The sequence below is a fragment of the Poecilia latipinna genome, unplaced genomic scaffold (genome assembly GCF_001443285.1).
Source record: "Poecilia latipinna isolate Pla-1442-1.1 unplaced genomic scaffold, P_latipinna-1.0 Scaffold2165, whole genome shotgun sequence".
Taxonomy (NCBI): Eukaryota; Metazoa; Chordata; class Actinopteri; order Cyprinodontiformes; family Poeciliidae; genus Poecilia; species Poecilia latipinna.
Window position 1 is genome coordinate 75,210 of NW_015114781.1, and position 18,125 is coordinate 93,334.

General features: G+C 38.5%; 1 protein-coding gene across 2 annotated transcripts in view; it reads right to left on the reverse strand.

Moving 5' to 3' along the window:
* The window catches only part of LOC106936532 (bone morphogenetic protein receptor type-1B), a 71,788-nt gene extending 53,663 nt beyond the window's left edge, over positions 1-18,125 (reverse strand). For both annotated transcript variants that reach the window (XM_015017598.1, XM_015017597.1), the window contains exon 1: positions 18,018-18,125. The gene's annotated coding sequence lies outside the window, so the exon portion shown is untranslated. The remainder of the gene's footprint in view (positions 1-18,017) is intronic.

Below are 18,125 nucleotides of genomic sequence, written 5' to 3' on the forward strand. Positions count from 1 at the left end.
ATACATCGGTGAAACCAAAACTAGTTAAGGGGGAAAAAAGAAAAGCCATACATTTACCCTTGTAAAAGTGTCATCCAGTTAACGACGAAGAAAATGACACTAGTAATTGCTGCGGGTCAAAAATGTCCAGGATAATGACTCTTTTAGCTCACATAGTTGCAATGAAATCTAATCCTGGGAGTCATAAAACCTGCCACGCTTTAATAATCACCACACAGAACACGAACCTTGAGTAAATTAAGACAAAATACTGATTAATTTTAAAATTGTTACACTTATTTTAAAAAAAAGAACATAAGTTAGAAAAGATAACAACTGACACTTGACTTCAAGAAGAAAGGGAGATTTACTGGATAAGATTAAATACTCAGATTCATCTTGGCAGCAGTTCTGCTCCAAGGACAGAGAACATTTGTTTAAAAGAGGGTGAACTCAGACTGTATATCAACTTAGACTAATGTAAAACTTGAAGATATCAGTATCAAGGAAAATTATTACATAGGGTTAGACTGAGGGTATCTACCAGGTCCTGTGTGACACAGAAACGAACAAGTCAATCTTTGTTTATACAAGAAGATCTCAAACAAAGTAATTCTATATGTTTACTGCTTAACCTGAACTGACCAGCAGAGAAAAGTAACAGACAGAAAATGTCTTGCAGAAAGGCTACACTGAAAAGTAATAGAAACACAAGTAAGATAATGTCATAAAACTTTTTTTACTTTTTACTTTAACCATAAACAGCTGATATAAACAACCTTTGGAACCAGCTGCGGTACCAAAAGTGTTGGTTAGCTTTGTCTGATCCGAGTTGCGGGGATGGCAGAAAATGCCACTATAGGTATCGGCTTACAGGTCGGCCTTCAGGAGCAGACATGTCATGGCTGTATCCCAAACAGTTGGTTCTTTCAAAAAGGATCAGGGAGACAGATTACTACCCCAATCCTTTCTTTCACTTAGTTACTTCAATCTGTCAACTCGCTTTCCGCTTTACAATAGGCAACAAAAACATGGGTGGATCGGGTGACTGGAGAAATCCAACAGCTAGCAATGAAAACTCATGTGCAGATATTCTAAAGCCACATACATCCTTCAGTGTTTCATGATCTATTGTGATACAAGATGATGCATCAGTAATTAAATTTGGCTAATATAAGAGTATATTAGATACACTCGTGTTAGTTGCAGACTGAAACTTGTGGATACAGACAAGTATAAAAAAAAAAAAAAAAAAAAAAAATCACAAGGTGTAAGTTAATCGTCAAGACATGGAGCTAATGATTGGGATAAACACTAAACCCAGTTATGCTTATGTTGGAAGCGTCATGTTTAAATACCCATTTCAGCCTGGCAATAAAAACAAAATTATGACCCCTGATCAGAAAAAAATGACTGTTATTTTGTACTTCTGGTACAAAATAACTTTTGCAGCAGGTAGATAATGCAAAGTTAACTTTTTTGAGCTTTAAATCATGTCAGAATGTCATTCCTTCATCAAACACACACCCAGAGTGTGGCTTTGATTCATTGATGGATGTTTGAGGAATCCTTGAATCTCCCATGGCACCAATGCCTTAACGTCTGCTAATACAATGCACCACCTATTTAGTCAAAGCTCCTTCTTGGAGCGGCTGTCTTCAGCCAAGCTCCAGCCACACAGAGCACCTCTCCCCGACATCCCTCCCACACAACTCCTCCAGACTAGTGGCAGCAGCAATTCCCAAACAACTTTTGAATTTATGTGTCTGTTGAGCTCATCAGACAAACTACAACACTCCAAACAAAGACTGTAAACTACATCATTGGAAAGCACGTAGAAGGATGGTTGTGATGACGTGCTGGAGGGAGAGTGCTGGAAAGAGTAGTTTTTTGTTTTTTTTTTAAAAGACAGAGACCAGCTTCAAGGTGTCCGATACAGCTATGTGTGAAAGTCAAATTTACCTCCCTCCTGCAACCCTTTAAATCAATATGGTAGTAAACTTTTTCACTATGCAGCAATAGTACTTTGAGATTTGGCTGTAAATTACCAAAATGTTCTCAGCTAGATACAATTACACATTATGATTTCCCATAAACCTTTGCCAGTGTGTGTATTTTTCCTCTCTTGTAGGGCGGGCAGCTCCTAAATTCTTGTTTGGTTTGTGAGCAATCCAATGAGGTCTAGATTTGCTTATAAGTCTCACTGAAGGTTTATGAGAATGTTTCTTTTTTTTCTTTTGGAAAAAAAAAAACAAAAACAAAAAAACTTAAAAATTATAATGCACTGAAATGTTTATTATCACCAGAACAATAGAAGCATTGCCTTCAGAGCAGTTTTATGCTGAAAATTACTTTCATAAGCAAACACTGCTGATATTATTGTCTAGCAATTTTAAAATGGATTTCTTGTCTCAGTGGTATAACAGGAGGGAGATATTTTTCATATATGGTTTTTTTTTTTGTTTTTTTTTCCCAGAAGCTGAAATAATGTTTAGTTTTTAACACTGCATCCTAGACCTGATCCAGCGCTCAACAACTCAGGGTTTCCATGGTGACCGTATCAATCTCAACAACATATTATGGCACCTGGCTATAACTCTGACAGCACTGCTATAGTTAGTCTCAAAGTAGTGTGTGAAAAGTTGATTTGTTCTGCATTTTTGGGGTAAAAAGGCAGATGATTTGTGTCAAATCATCTGCCTAATGAATGGTGATGTGTTGCTTTTTGATACCACCATGTTGTCAAACAATTAAAAGAGATGGATAGAAGGATGGAGAGAACAGTACAAGTGATGAATAGTGGTGAATGTGATGAATAGCTCAGTCCTACGATCTGCCATTCCTGTAAAAAGTCTCATGCAGCTCATCTTCATTCACACACCGTGTGACTCTCATTCACAAATCTTGTTTGACATACACAACACATTAGCTGTAATGCAGTAGAAAATGTGCAGTTGTGACATTAGATTCAGTTGCAATTGTTGTCCATGCCGCAAATGTTAAGAGTTTTTGTGATTCTGTCGACCACCAGGTCCATGGAGCATCCTCAAGTTGCTGAGCTTTTTGTGGCAACAAATATATGCCTAATTCAGTCTAATTTATTGAGGCTGTAATTATTATAAGTCAATGTAAAGGGAAAAGCACCTAACATGGATTACAACAGCAAAATTAATGCATATATAATATTGTAAAATTCAGAATGATCATTGGTCTGCCATTCTTATTTTTTTTTGTATTTTTTTCCTCATTCTCAGTCCTGTCCAGTGAAACAGTCCTGCCTCAGAAGCTTTAGGAAATTCTAGAAAACCATTACAAGAAAACACATGATCAAATTCATGTGAGCCTGTAAATAGCTAAATGACTGAACAGAAGATTGATTCATGCTTTTGGGTAATGTGGCAGTCACTCAGCATACCTGGCCTTTTACCCTGCACTCACACATAACATCACTGAGGAACTTCTGTTAGCTGGTTTCTCACTCTTGCTCACTCTCTCACGCACACACAAACTCACTAGAACACACACATAGACCCCACCCACACTGTAAAAAAACACACACACAAGCAATCACACAAGTTGAATTTATATGGCATGTCACCTCGCAGTGCAGCCGGTGCCGAATGTCCAGACTGTGGAACCCCAACACGCTGCAGTTCTCACAAATACTAAATCAACATTGTACCAAAACTGAAGAAAGCTCAATTTAAAGTGAGATGGGGGAGCAGCATATAGATCATTTCAAATTTATGAACTGAAGTTCAATCATTGCGGGATGAGTGGCTTATTTGTATCTAAGTACAGACATTAAACTGGGTCTGTTCTCTTTAAATCTATATTGTGTCTAGTTCTGACAGACAATGTCAATGTAAAACATCCAAGTTTTGCATTTCACCCAGACAAGACTCTTTTAAAATATACTAAAAGACCCTGAAAAGTTGAAATGTTAATATTTATAAAGCAAGAGAAGACACCATTTAAGCTTCTAAGCTTAAGTTGTTTTCACACAAAAATGGACCTGCTCATTTAAATTCACCCATAAAACTAAAACATTAGAGGACTCTGGTGTAGAGGCGGAGCAAGGGCCCAAAAACAGAGGCTATGGACATTGCAAGCCCTGGACATTGCATCTGTCCCGTGCTTGACTCTTGACCCTGAGACCTTTCCTGCATGTCTGACCCCTGCTTCTCTATTTGCCTATTTTCTGTCTGGTGACTGTCATCAAAGGCCTCTAATGCTGAAAAATTATGTTTAGAAAAATAAAAAATAATAAATGCTACACCAATGCTGAGTAATTTCAAACTTAGAACATTTACCTTGACTTTATAACAAAAACTGTAACATGTCTCTACATTGCTGAAAAGTATTTATAAAACAACTTTTATCAATGAGAGTAAAAAGAAAATCTTTAAACATAAACCCCTAAATAATTCTTATATGCTTTATATGCTTATGCAGTGCTTCTCCCACCGTAGTAACTTTACATTTCATGATAAAACCACAAAGCCTACATAAATAACTCATTTACTCTCTGGGTTATGTTTGGTCATCAGTTTTGTCCCTGTCACATATCTAATAAATAAGCAATTCAATATGCCATTACCGAATATTGCTATTTATTTTTAACCCTTTGCTTCTGTCAGTCAGCGTCAAAGCATCTGCAGACCACCCCTGCTGGCGCTGAAGGCCAGATAAGGTTGACTGTTTTAGACTAATTTTGTCTGACATGCACTTGTCAGGGACTGATGTGATTTGTTTGACCACCCAACACGCCTTGAGGTGTAAAAAACAGTACAGTATGGAGCCATGAAGCAGCAACAGGTGTTTGTCTTATCGCATGCATGCTTTGAAACTTAAAACAAAGAAACTAATTATTATACTTACTAGTTTAACAAACCTTACCCACTTGTTTGCTCTGGGTAAGGTTTATAAATGTACAAAACTTAAACTTTTTTTTTTCATTTAATGTTATGTAGGACTGCAAGATACATTTTCATCTTGTTTTTGACAGTATTGTATTTTTTACTCTAACTGCCTTTATACTAATGAAGTTAAGCATTTATTTACCTATTTAAAAATTTCAGTGGACTTTTTAAAAGAATTAAAAATATTTTGGAATTAATATATATATATATATATATATATATATATATATATATATATATATATATATATATATAAACAGTGGTATGTAAAAGTGCTACAATTTTTAATTTTTACATTTTAGTTTTAACTATCACATAGTGCCTTAAAGATCTTAGTCACTCAGAGATTCAAAAATGACTCAAAAATGTTTAAGCTTCACTAAGAATGTGAGATTTCACAATCCATTTGTGGAAAATTTTTCAATACATATAGGACAGCAATTATTTTGCTTTTAATCTATTCTTTTTGCCATTTTAATTACTAATTTTATTCATATATCAGTTTTACTGTTCAAGAGTCTCAAAAGTGTTTTGTAAAGATTTTAATATTCCACAATAGTTGATCTTAAAACACATTTAAATTTAATGATTTTCAGAAAAAAAACATGAAAATCGTCTCAAGGTATTGAAAGGTTAAATTGTTGACATTTTAGACATTTTATCCTCATTGACAGGATGCTATTTAGTGTGTTTAATAGCACATAGACAATCAGACAACATTATTGCAAAAATAATTTGAACTCTAAAATGGAAAATAGGTTTTTGTTCCTCAGGAAAATTGTGATTTTATGGGTGTTTCATTGTGTAGTTCTTGACATCTTCAACCAGATGAGTGTGTTCTGCTCGATGAACTGTGATGTGGGAGTGTTTCTACTTGCAAAGGAACAGGCTGACTGATGGAGTTGGATGTCTCAAAGATCAAAACATCATCTGCTCATGAAACTTGAGCCGCTTTGCTAGAAGATACTTTTCTGTCTTTGTCTTTTGTTCTCTTTTTGGTAATGGCTCAAAAGCAACACACATTGATACACAGTACCACATCAAAGCATACTAAGTGTGACATCACAAGCTCCTTTTTTAGGGAATCACAAACGGTTTTATTTTTCCAAGATAAAATTTATGTCTATTGTTTGAAACTGTTTGTATTAACCTTTTAACACAATGCAAACTCAGTTTTATAATAAACTTTTGCACTGACAGTTTTAAAACAGAACATCTAATTTAAGGTTGATTTCTATAAAAAATGCCTGTGTAGTAAAAATCTAAACCAGCGGTTAATGGTAGTGTTTTGCCTCAGAACAACGTGGCAGCTTATCTTTAAGGCTACGTTTGCACGAGACCGCTGTCTGGAAACTGCCAGCATTTTCTGATGTTGATTGAGGGAAAAGTTACACATTTATACTGTGAAGATGACCAGGCCAGGGCACTAGATGGCCCTGTGATTTTAGCATGACATTTAAAAGTACATGCACGTCTGTGGCTTAGCTTCTTCCTCACAAGCTTCCTGTCATGATCCGTGTTTCTGTGTATTTATTTTAAGGTTTTTCTGTGTTCAGTTTCTGTCCTGAGTCTCTGTTGTTTCTGCGTCTTCCCCGTTGATTGCTTCCCAGGTGTGCCTCATTCTTTGATTGCCCTCCCTGTGTATTTAGTCCCACCTGTTGTCTTGGTCTCTTGTCGGGTCCTCATCTACTGTCGTCTTTGTCAGTGTCACTCTGTCCGTCGTCACAGTAGAACTGGTTAAGTCCTGTGTCGGCTTCAGCAATCGTTTTCAGTCTTCTGTGTATCAGTGCTACCGGTAATTAGCTGTGTGCTATACAGCTATATATATGCCGCCTGTATTGGACTGTTTGAGCTTCATCATTAAATTCATCATCATCACCACTATTTGGGTCTCGGCGTCAATCCTCACCACAACCACCCACAAATCCTACAAATCCTGACACTTCCAGCTTGTTTAGAAAACGGTAACAACAAACGGCAACAAGAAAAACTATGGCCTTACACATATATATAAAAAAATAAAGCAATGCAGAGACTTCAGCAGAGAGAAGGGAAGCAGCAGATCCCTGCACACATGCCAAACCTATTCAGATTAAAAGCAGTCAGTTCACCTTGAGAATGCCTTTTAGCCACAGACTGTCCACAGTCCTCCAGATTAGCCTTAATTTCCTGCAGTACAAGTCATACTATATATTGAGAGCAACTTCTCATCCTTAATTAGATGTACCAGCACTGGGTCACAAAAAAGATTTGACCTAAGAATTCACAGAGAGGAACGAATGTTATTTTTGATGTGCTCTATAAAGTGGCCTACAGGCGCAAACACTTAGCAAATGGCCAAGAATGCGCCGTAAACATGATTGACATAATTTCCAAAGCACAAAAGCAAGAACAAATACTGCAAACGGAAACCTTTGCAATCACAGAATATTGAAGCAAAACCTAAACACAACAAAACAGATGCAAACAAAAATACTACAACCACAGGAAATACAAGCAAAAGGGGAAAAAAACTCAAATAGCAAAAACTGCAAATATGAAAAGATTGGTCCAGACCACTGGGGGGAGTGTGGTACAGGTACAACTACATATTGTAGTAGACTGCGTGTTTGAAAAAATCATAGAGCATAACCCATTTTCTTCCTTCCTCCACCTTCTTCTGGGCATCCCATTAAATCATGACATCCCATCTTTACCACTTAGATATTGATATAGGCTTGGTAGCCAACCAGGCAGTGTCCACAAACACAGACAGTGGCTGCAGAAGAATATATATCCAACTTCCTGAAGGCATTAAATATGATCTATATTCTATAGTCATTAACAACTAGACAGGAAGAAGGGCAGAAAGAAGGGGAAGACCTTCAGCAAATGGCCTAGAGCCGGGAATCGATCTAGGGACATCTGTGTTAAGGACCATAGCCACTGCATATGGTGTACCTGAACCATGTGCTGCCCATAACTATACATTTCCATGGGATAACTGGGTCTCAGTGTTATTTTACACATTATACAGGGTTGTATTATGATGAGGCATAAATACATGATCAGCATAGGCAGTTCCACTGGTTTATGCCAATGGAGTCAAAATATGTGTTACATTTTCTGACATGTTTTGTCTCCGTGTTTGCACTGCAATAGCTCATCTGGTGGATCGGACCACACAAGTTAGCTTTTGCTCCCCACTTGTGCCACAGAGCAGCACACATGACTCTAAAGCCAATTCACCACTGCTCCCTCTTTGGTTCACATTTGATAGAAACGAGCATTGCAGACTGACTAAGCCACAAGAGCTGCAGTTATTGGAAATGCTCTGATACAGTAATCCAGGCATCTCAGTTTGGCCCTCATTAAACTTTGTCAAATCCTTTTCACATTTTCCTGGTTTTAACAGATCATCTTTGAGGACAAAATCTTCGATAGCTGCCAAATATATTTGCCTGCAACCAGGTGCTGACATTAGAAGAGTGTATATGTACTTTTATTATTGGCGAGCAAAAATTATCCTAAAACAGAAAGTGAAAAAGAAACATTTCTAAGATAAAACTTATTCAAAATTAATAGATATGTTTGACCTTGATACTTTCAGAAAGCATCTCGGCCTTTTTTGTACTCATACAGTTAAGCCCAAAACATTGGCCCTTTCTGTATGACCGCGTTAACGTAGTGGTGTTGTTTTTTGCTACCATCAGATGTTTCAAGATTCTTTTCGATATGACTATGATGACGTCTCGGACTCTACCAACAAAAAAATATAAGTTGTCATAGAAACATTTAAGAGTTGAACAACTCTTGTGTAACTTCCAACTTACACATTTTCAGACAACAAAGGACAGCCTATTTGGGTGGATTTTGCCCACCTCCCTGCCTTTTCCCCTCCAGGTGGCTGCAGGCCTCGTAAATGGCTCCAGACACGAGGACTCTGCCCACCATCTGACAGTAATTAGAACATAGTCTTGCTTAATGGAGGTAGAGCCTGAGCACTCAATTGCTGCAAAACACCTTGATGTGCAGCAAAAACTAAGCATACCACCCACAAGTTTCTATATTGAGGTTACAATTGCTAAAGAACAGTGAACGCTCTGCCATATAATTCGTGTGGTATACAGGAATAGAGATATGGATTAAAGAAATATGAAATATAATTAGTGAAGGAAACATAGGCGCATGCATTAGACATATTTATTCAGACATAAATCCTAAATAAAAGCCATGTGCTAGTGTCACATAAGCAAACTGATATATTTATTAGCAGAGTCTATATTAGCATCCTTTGGAAGCCATATTAGTTTTCATTGTCCATGTGCTTTCTTTTGTCTTTGTCTTGTCATTCAGACACACACACACACACACACACACACGCACACACACACCTCGTTCTCTCCCTGCTCCCTCTCCTCTGCTCTGACATCTGATAGTGATTATAACGCAGCCTCAAAAAACACAACTCACTTAACTCTGCTTTATTAACTGACTCGGTACTTCTGGTAAAATTTGTCCATGTACATGTAGAGTCAAATGAAACACTCTTTGGCCCCTGGAGGGTCTCTCATGGCAAAAAGAAAGACACAGGAGCACATGTCGGAGACACATGCACTCTTTACCTCCTTCCACCCTTATGTGGCCATTTCAAATCAGACCCTCATCCTGTCTACCCCCTCCCTGACTCCGTCTCCAGTCCCCTGGAACAGAACAGTCACGGCTGTGTGCACTGCTGATTAGCTAGAACCTGAACCGAGGGGAAACACTAGAAAGCCCAGTGTTCTTTATTGTGTTTCCCCTTTGGACAAAGGGAGTCTCTGACAACTTGGCTTTCATCGTACTATTACCTTATCTTTTACTAATGTAACCCCAACATTAGGGCAGCTTTTGTTGCTACAAAGATACCTCTTTCCCGAACCGACCAAATGAAATGGAGTAAAGTAGATTTGAACACAATTATAGAAAGGAGAGGAATTTAAATGAAGTTTGCAAGAATTAGAGGAGCATGTAAGGTTGTGTACTGTCTAGAATTGCAATTTGGGGAGTGTAATGTGGTAATGGGAGGGAATGCAATCAAAGGTGTATGTCTGAACTTATTTGCTGTACCCAAGTCCTTAATCCGATGTGATAAAATATTTTAATATAAGCCTACCCAAATAACTTTTAACCAAATGTGCAGACATAACATGCAGCTTTTAAAGTTTAAGGACTGAGCTGTCACACCTACAAGGAAACCACCTCTTGTCAATTTGGATTTGATTAGCATCAAATCTGATCTGGTGCCTTAAAACACAGAGTATTTTCTATAAAGGCATGTTGTCTGTTAATTAAGCTGTTATGACAGTGAGCTTGACAACAGCTGAAGCTCCACCATTTCACATTTTTGATTTGTTTTCAGAGGATTTTTATTCAGCGACTTTAGTCTCTTTGTCCTCTAATCACCTCATCTTCACACAGGATTTCAGCTGTCACACCAGAGACGATGAAGAGCTGGATTTATTGTATACCAACAACAAGGAGTCATATAGATCATCACCTATCCCTTCTCTGAGGTCCTCAGATCACATCTTGGTTCAATCCCACCCCATTTGTAAACCTTTTGTACACAGAGAACCAGCTGTGACATGAACAGTGAAGAGATGGTCAGTGGAGACAGACTCTTTCAGCTTCTATGTGTGGGAAGGGCCGTGTTCCTCATGGGAAGGACATCGACAGCACCACTAACTGCATCACGGACTAAATTAACTTCCGTGTGGACAACACCATGCCCATCAGGAAGGTATGGTGTTTCTCCAACAGTAAGCCCTGGATAAACCCTGACATAAAGAATCTTCTTAAGGAAAAGAAGAGAGCCTTTCGAACAGGAAACAAGGAGAAGTTGAGAGCTGTACAGAAGGAACTGAGAAAGAAAATTAGATATGGAAAAAAACATTGCAGAAAGAAGGTGGATGGAAGAAAGATGGGCTAGATGCAGCAGAGTAACATCTGTGGGATTGGGAAGAGCCTGGAAACCGTCTCTGGGAACAAACCAAGCCCGCACGCCCTAGGAGACTTGATGTGGGTGAACGACTTCAACCAGTTCTTTAACAGGTTGGATCAGTCACCAACCCCACCTTCAGCTCAGTCTTCCCTGCTGTTACCTCCACCGTCTGTGACTGCTTCTCTTTTCACGACTTCACACCTCTCAGCTCTCAGCCAAAACATCTCATTTTGAAAGAGATGTTTTGGCATAGCTTCTCTCTTCCACCTCCCTCTTGTCCCTTTCTACAATCTACAAAGTCACCTGCAAAAGATCACGGTGTGAAAGACTGCAAGTCCAGATAGCATTTGCTCCAGGCTCCTGAGGTGCTGCACAGGTAAGCAATGTGAAGGTTATGGTCTGTAGCATTATCACTGTTGGGCAATGTCTCCCACACCATCCAGGAAGCCATTGCTGAAACGGAGAGCTTCTTTAGTAACAGACTGCTACATCCTAGGTGCACATAAGAGCTTTATCATAGATCCTTCCTCCCAGCAGCTGTCAGACTACAACCACTGCTCCCAACAAACTCAAAATCTATTTACACACAGGCTGGTACTTGCAGGAGTGTGATGCTGGTGCTGCTTATGTAGCTATTGACTATTCACTAAACATACCGTGAATAAGCATTCACGCACTAAGTATAGTTCTTAAATTAGTCTTTGCTAAAGAGAGCTTTAATAAAAATAGAAAAAAAATTGACTCACCCACAAAGCTTGTGAATGTGCATCTCTACCCAAAAGACTAATTTCATCAAGATGGAATCTCTGATTTTTTCCCCTCAGGTAGCTGAGCTGACATGGTTCATGGGGGCTCCGCTTGTAAAAACACTGCTCCTCCCATATCACTTTTAAAATGGAAGCAGGTGATACTTATGTATAGGCAACACTTTTTTTTTATGAAGAGCGTAAATAAAAAACAGTTTTAAAAATCTTTGAAAACCAAAGAAATCAGTTTCCATGAACAAAAATACAAACTGCTTTACACAAAGAAATTCCCAAGACAGATGAAATTAATGTGTTTCTGTGATAATTGTTGTCTGTGTGACTTGATGCATAGTCATCTGCTTGATGGCTTTTTGGCCTCAAACCTATAGGGTTCTGTAAGGGACATCTGGGCTCCATTGGATGCGCCACCTCTATTTTTTGTGGTTTGGATCATGCTTTTCCCCCGATATGATGGAGCTGATTAGGTGCTGGCCATCTGTTCAGCTCTGTTTTTTTATAGATCACCCAATTAAATCTATTAAACCACAGCCCTTTATCTACAGTATGTGGCGTATCAAAGACCATTCCTTTGACTTATTCCTTACATTTACCTTAATCTATCTGAAGTTGGAGATTTTTGAATTCCTGTTTAACGGAAAAAATGCAATAAAAACAAATCGTAAATACTTAGGCATCATCTTACCAACAGATGTTCTTCGACAACACATTCTCTCCTGGCTGACAGTATCAATAAAGTAATACCATAATGTACACTGTGACACAGAACACAGTTTAAAGACTCCCAGAGGCCTGCTTCACATTCTAATTGCCTTTTTAGATGGATATGTAGAAATCCACAGGACACATAAGTGAAGAAACAGGCCCACTCGAGATTGGATTTCATCTGCATCAGATTCAATATCTTAGAGGGTAAATTCAATTTGGTACCAATCAGGTTTAATTTATATGGAATTACGTCTTCAGAAAACATATTGATGAGCCCATCATGAATTTACGTCTCATGGGAAGGTGGTGTGTGCATGAGCAACGTGGATGCAATTTCACCCAGGAGGGTATTGATGATGCGATACAAAACAGTACATCTGCAGCAGCACATTTGCTGCTTATCTGTGCAGAAGTCAGATCCAGAGAGGAAAGGTGAATAAGGAGAGAGAAAGAAAAAGGCAAAGAGAAGCCTTTTTTTTCAGAGTTCCCTTCACTATTATTTTCCAGGTCACAGAATATAACAAAAGAAGAAACGCATTCTCTCTGGGTCAATACACCCTTTATCATTTTGTACACCTTTTTTTCTACCCACACATTGAAATTTCATCCCCACCGACAAGAATTACATGAACAGTTTAAAATTAATTGAAATAATTGTTAAATTTCAACGTAGCCTACGGAGAACAACTGTAATTACATTTTTTTAAAGCAATTGTTTAACTATTACTTGTACATTCTGTTTTCCAAGACTGTTTGAATTTTATGTTTAACAGCTGATTGTGTCTTTTTCGATCCTTTTTTAGGCTGAACCCAGGTGGTCGTGTTTTGAAAAGTCAATGCGTCAACAGCGTCACACTGGCAGATACGAACTAATGGTTGGCGTGAATCATCCTGGTGTACCCTGGCCCATTCCATACCTGGGAATGGCTGCAACAGAGGATTCAAGGTCGACCAAAGAAAATACCAAAACTTAAATAAGAAACGGCATGAGCAAAATTACCAACAAACGCAACGAAAGTAAAGCAAAGCTCGTTTCGCAATCAAAAACTGTAACCAGTTCATTTGTGTGGGAATTTGATTTAAAGACACAGCAATCATAATAAAGTCAGCTAGAAAATGAATTGCTTTAGTTGTGTTCATTTTTATACAATAATTTACATTTGAATACACATTTTCTCAACTATTTTAAAGGAAGAAGTTGTAGAAACTAAACAAAATTATATCATAGGTTTTCCATCATTTGGCTTGACCTTTAATCACTAAGAAATTCTTGTAAAATGAATGCTGTAGGCAACAGCTTGGAACAATTTATATCTCTTGCTGCATACATAGCAACCCCCTACCCCACAAAAATCTGACACTTGATTCCTATGTCTATCAAGAATGAGTCAAGTGTGGCTTATCCAGATGTTGTTTGTGTTTCAAAAACTCTAGAAAACCTAGGGATCTAGCCACTCTTAATGGAAGAATTTGTTTTAATAAAGACTTTAGCAATCAAGGGATGTCTAGACCTCATAGAAAAGGCACTTCCTGAAGCTCAACAATGACACTTGCTCTTAGGCAAATGTTTCTGCCATCACCAATGGAATGGCACCTCAAAGGAACCACCATGGAAATTGGAGGTCTCTGCTTTGGGGGGCATAAGGGATGAATTTGTCACAAAGTGAATCCAGATGGTTATCATTCCTTCTCCTCAGACCCTATTTTTTCTCTCAGTATCCCAGTCATCACTCCATCATTTCTCTCCTTTCCCCACTTCCCTTTGAGGTACCAAAAGGCCTTTCCTTGTTAAAAATTCAGACAAGCCAAACACACACAAAAAAAGAGCTGAGGTTAAAAAAAAATAAAGAGCAGAATCAAAGTTCAAAGCAAAACTGTATGAGCTGAAAACTCCTTAGGGATTAACCTACTGGTGTTTAGGATAAGGACTCTTGCTGCTAACAGTCATTTAAAGAAAACATGAGTGAAAATAAAAGTGATCGAAACGTAATGAGCGATTAAAAAGCCTGACGAGGGACAGCTCTACACGCACAATGCTAAAAACAAAAACAAAAAACAAAAAAAGCTGTAAATATGAAGCAAGAGAGAAACGGAGTGCCTGAGCACTGAGACCAGCTTAAACTTGAGAGCATTAAATGAGATCAGACGCTGGCTGGTAAGATGTTTTCACATCCACCCTGTGGGACACAAGGTTAAACTGATCATGTGGCCTATTAATCCACCTAATAAATCATCATTTAAATCTGCTTTACACCATCAACCAAGCTGCTCTCAAGGCAGTTCTGTATTCTACAATGATTTACTGATTACTATGATTATCCACGACTGCACAGCTGGAAGATTCCAGGCATTTCATCAAAGTCGGCTCCTGGTCACGTCTCTCAAAGGAAGCCGCTAAGGGCTCATTCTAACAACGCAAAAACAGAAAGATCATCAGAGGGAGTGGTTTGAACTTCTGAGTCCTGCATCAGGAACTCAGAATAAGTTTCTTTGTTTAAATGTCCACACATTGAAAGGGGATAGGGTCAAGGAGCTTATGACTAAGACTGTGCAACTGAATTATGTGTAATGCTGAATGAAAACTAGCATCACAGGCGTTACGATAAATTGTTAATGATCTGCATTTCTATAGCTCGTTCCAAAACCACCAGCAGGCGAGGCGGGTGTTTTGCCCCAGGAGAAAAACTGTTGAAAAGGACAGAGCAGGGATTCAAACCAGCAACCTACGGGCTAAAAAAACAAATCCCTACCTCCTGAGCCACTGCTGCCCAATGATTATGTTCATCATCATTATTTTTGCACTTTCTTATAGCAAGCAGAGTTCATCAGATTCATTTCAACTGCTGCCTCTTATTCCTCACAACATATCATAGCCTAGTTCATTTTTTCCAGAATTATTAGTGGTAGGCAAACCAACTTAAATGTATGTTAATCAGCATTAACTATTTATGAATGTATTTCTTTGAAAAGCAAAAACTTTCTCTCTACAATTGCAACTTGTCTTACAGCGATAGTGTACACACCAAAACTTAACAAAGTGCAGCAAATTCATAGATAATTTATTGTTATTTATTTGTAGCAGTACAGTTTAGCCTTGTGTTTGCACATCAATTAGCCAACTGGACAATATTTTGAGACTTATTCGTTGGTTGATTTACAGCAGAACTGTATCTACAAACTAACTTTAGACAGTGTTTTTTGGTTGCTCTTTTAACAAAGACAATACGAGCATATTTGTTTTACAAACAGTTTGAAGAGTGCAGTCTGCTCACGGTCTGCTGTGTGTGCTGTTGTAAACAGTCAGTCTAAATACTCAAGGCTCTCTTCAAGCAATGGGATACTTACTGTATACAACCTTCTGCAAAAAAAAACAGGCCCTGCAGAACAGGGTTGAGTGGAGTCAAGTGTCTCATATTACCTCTAGAAAACGAGAGAAAGTAGTAAAAAAAAAAAAACACGCAAGATTAATGAAAATTTCAGGACTTTTCATAAAAAAGTTGATGTGACTGTATCCAGACTGAGGCATTTTTTAATATATGAATGAATCTGCCTATCCTAAAGTAAATACCAATCATTTTATGAGCTGCTTGTGTTACTGATTGGATTCATGTAGGAGCCCTTTCCGCAACATCTTTGAACCTCACTCCTTAATCATATTTATAGCTTTCACATTAATCAAGATGTGGTGAGGTGTGCATAGATTTGTTTCCGCCAGAGATCAGTAACAAAACCGAGCTTCAAACCTCTCTCAAACCCACAATGAAGATCAACAAAACCTTTTCTGCGGTTGTTTTTACATTTGTTCAGGAAGATGGTGCCGGGAATCTGCTGACAAATTGGATCCATGTCAATGACATGTCGTTTTGTGTGACTTATTATTTCAGAATGTTAAGTTTTTTTTTTTTTTTTTTTTTTTTTTAAGTTTGTAAAAAATGCAGAATGTGGAAGATTAATCTGGGAACTCAGGTGAAGAAGAATCTTGAAACATCTCAATAAATCACCCTGACACAGTAATTAAAAATGAGTAAGATCTTCAAGAGGACAGCCTCTGGCTGAAGGGGCTTATCTGGGTTTATTTTTGATCCTTATCGCCTCCTATTCTCAGTAGAGGAAATTGATCTAAGGAAGGGCAAGCGCCAGCAAACTGTCCTCAAGTTCACCTGAAGAGATTTTAAATCTCTCCTTACCCTGCAGTCTTAATTTTTGTTTTACGTTACCAGTTATTTTTCACCTATGTTTATCCCTCAAAGCCATACGGCATTTCATCTGATTCAAAGACTGTACTAGACAAAGTTTTAAAATACAAATGCAGCAGTCATGGAGGGATGTGTTTTTGCTAATTTTTCCTATTCTTTAGAGACTATATTAACCTCAGAAAGCATTGATTTTCCCTGACTGGGCCAAGTAAATGTATTGAAAATATCTTGTGTCAGCTTTTTTCTTTTGCCGTTTCATTCAGCTTCTTTCCAGACGAGCACAAATTAAGTTTGTTGCTGACTTATTTGCTATTCTTAGGGAGTCAGTCAAGGACCTGCATTAGGTCTAATGTGTTGTGAATTTCCACCAGTCTGTGTCATACTGCATGTATTCATGTAGTGTAGTGCATTGCATATGTATATTTTCTTTTGCGCACAGAAGAAAATTGTTTTCCTTGCAGTTGCTGAGTGAGACACAGCTGAGGTTGTGGCAGGTTTTTTAGATGTGCGTGATACATTGCTGACCCGAATAAGACTTAACTTCCCACTGACACCACAACAACAAACACTTTCTAACTGACAGATGAGAAAAACACAGCCACACACACGCTCCTGCGCACGCATACTTGTCTGGACCTCTCTCTCTCATAGTTGTTAGGTGTTTTCCTGCGGGGTTCCCTTGTCTTCTAACCCCTGCGCCTCCACAGATGAGGTGAGATAAGATCTGGAACTATGGTATTGTGGCATCTGGATGGATACTCTCACATGATTGCTCATACACACACATATGCAGATATACTTGTGTCATAAGCACACTGGGAAACACCTGGAGCTGGTTACTGGACTCAGAGGGAGAGGTGAATACTGTGTGCATGCCTGTGAATATAAGTGTGGTGCGTGGGGAATACGGGGCTGTGGGTTGTTCATTGCTACAGGCTGTTGTTGTTTTTCCCCTCTACAACGTGCCCTCTTTACAAGGGGAACTCTACGAATCTTGCACGCAGTTGAAAAGGAATTGATGCCCTCATCTTCAGATAGATGAAGAAGATAGAAATTACCAAAACTATACCATAGAAAGCATGACGCCGTCCAGTATGGTGGCAGATGTCGGTACTGGTCGCTATGTTAAAAGGTGATTTCATATGACCTTAAACTAAGTTTTAAGTTATTTATTGAATTTCTTTAGTTAAAAAATATATATATAGTCACACAACTGCGAGCGCAGAATACAAAGACTACCGCTGTTACGAACGAGTAAGGCTCTTCTCTAAATAGCTGTACAGTGTTGCAGCCACGAAGCAGAGAGGTGAATATTAATCTTCAGTAAATAAGTCAGCCTCACGCGTGGACTGTCAATACCCTGAAGACAAAAAAAGCGTTGCGTCTGCCAAACTTCATCTCCGCGCATGAGGCGAAACAACTTAACAATCCAAGTGAAAGCCGCTGCGTTTAAAAGTAATTTGCATTGCTTCAATAATTTACTCACCTTCATATGAGTCGTTGCTTTCTTATTCCATGCCAGAATAAAAGTTTCTGCTCGCGTCGCTGTGGTTTCAGACCTAAGTTGAAGCACTGTTCTCCTACTCAGTTTTCC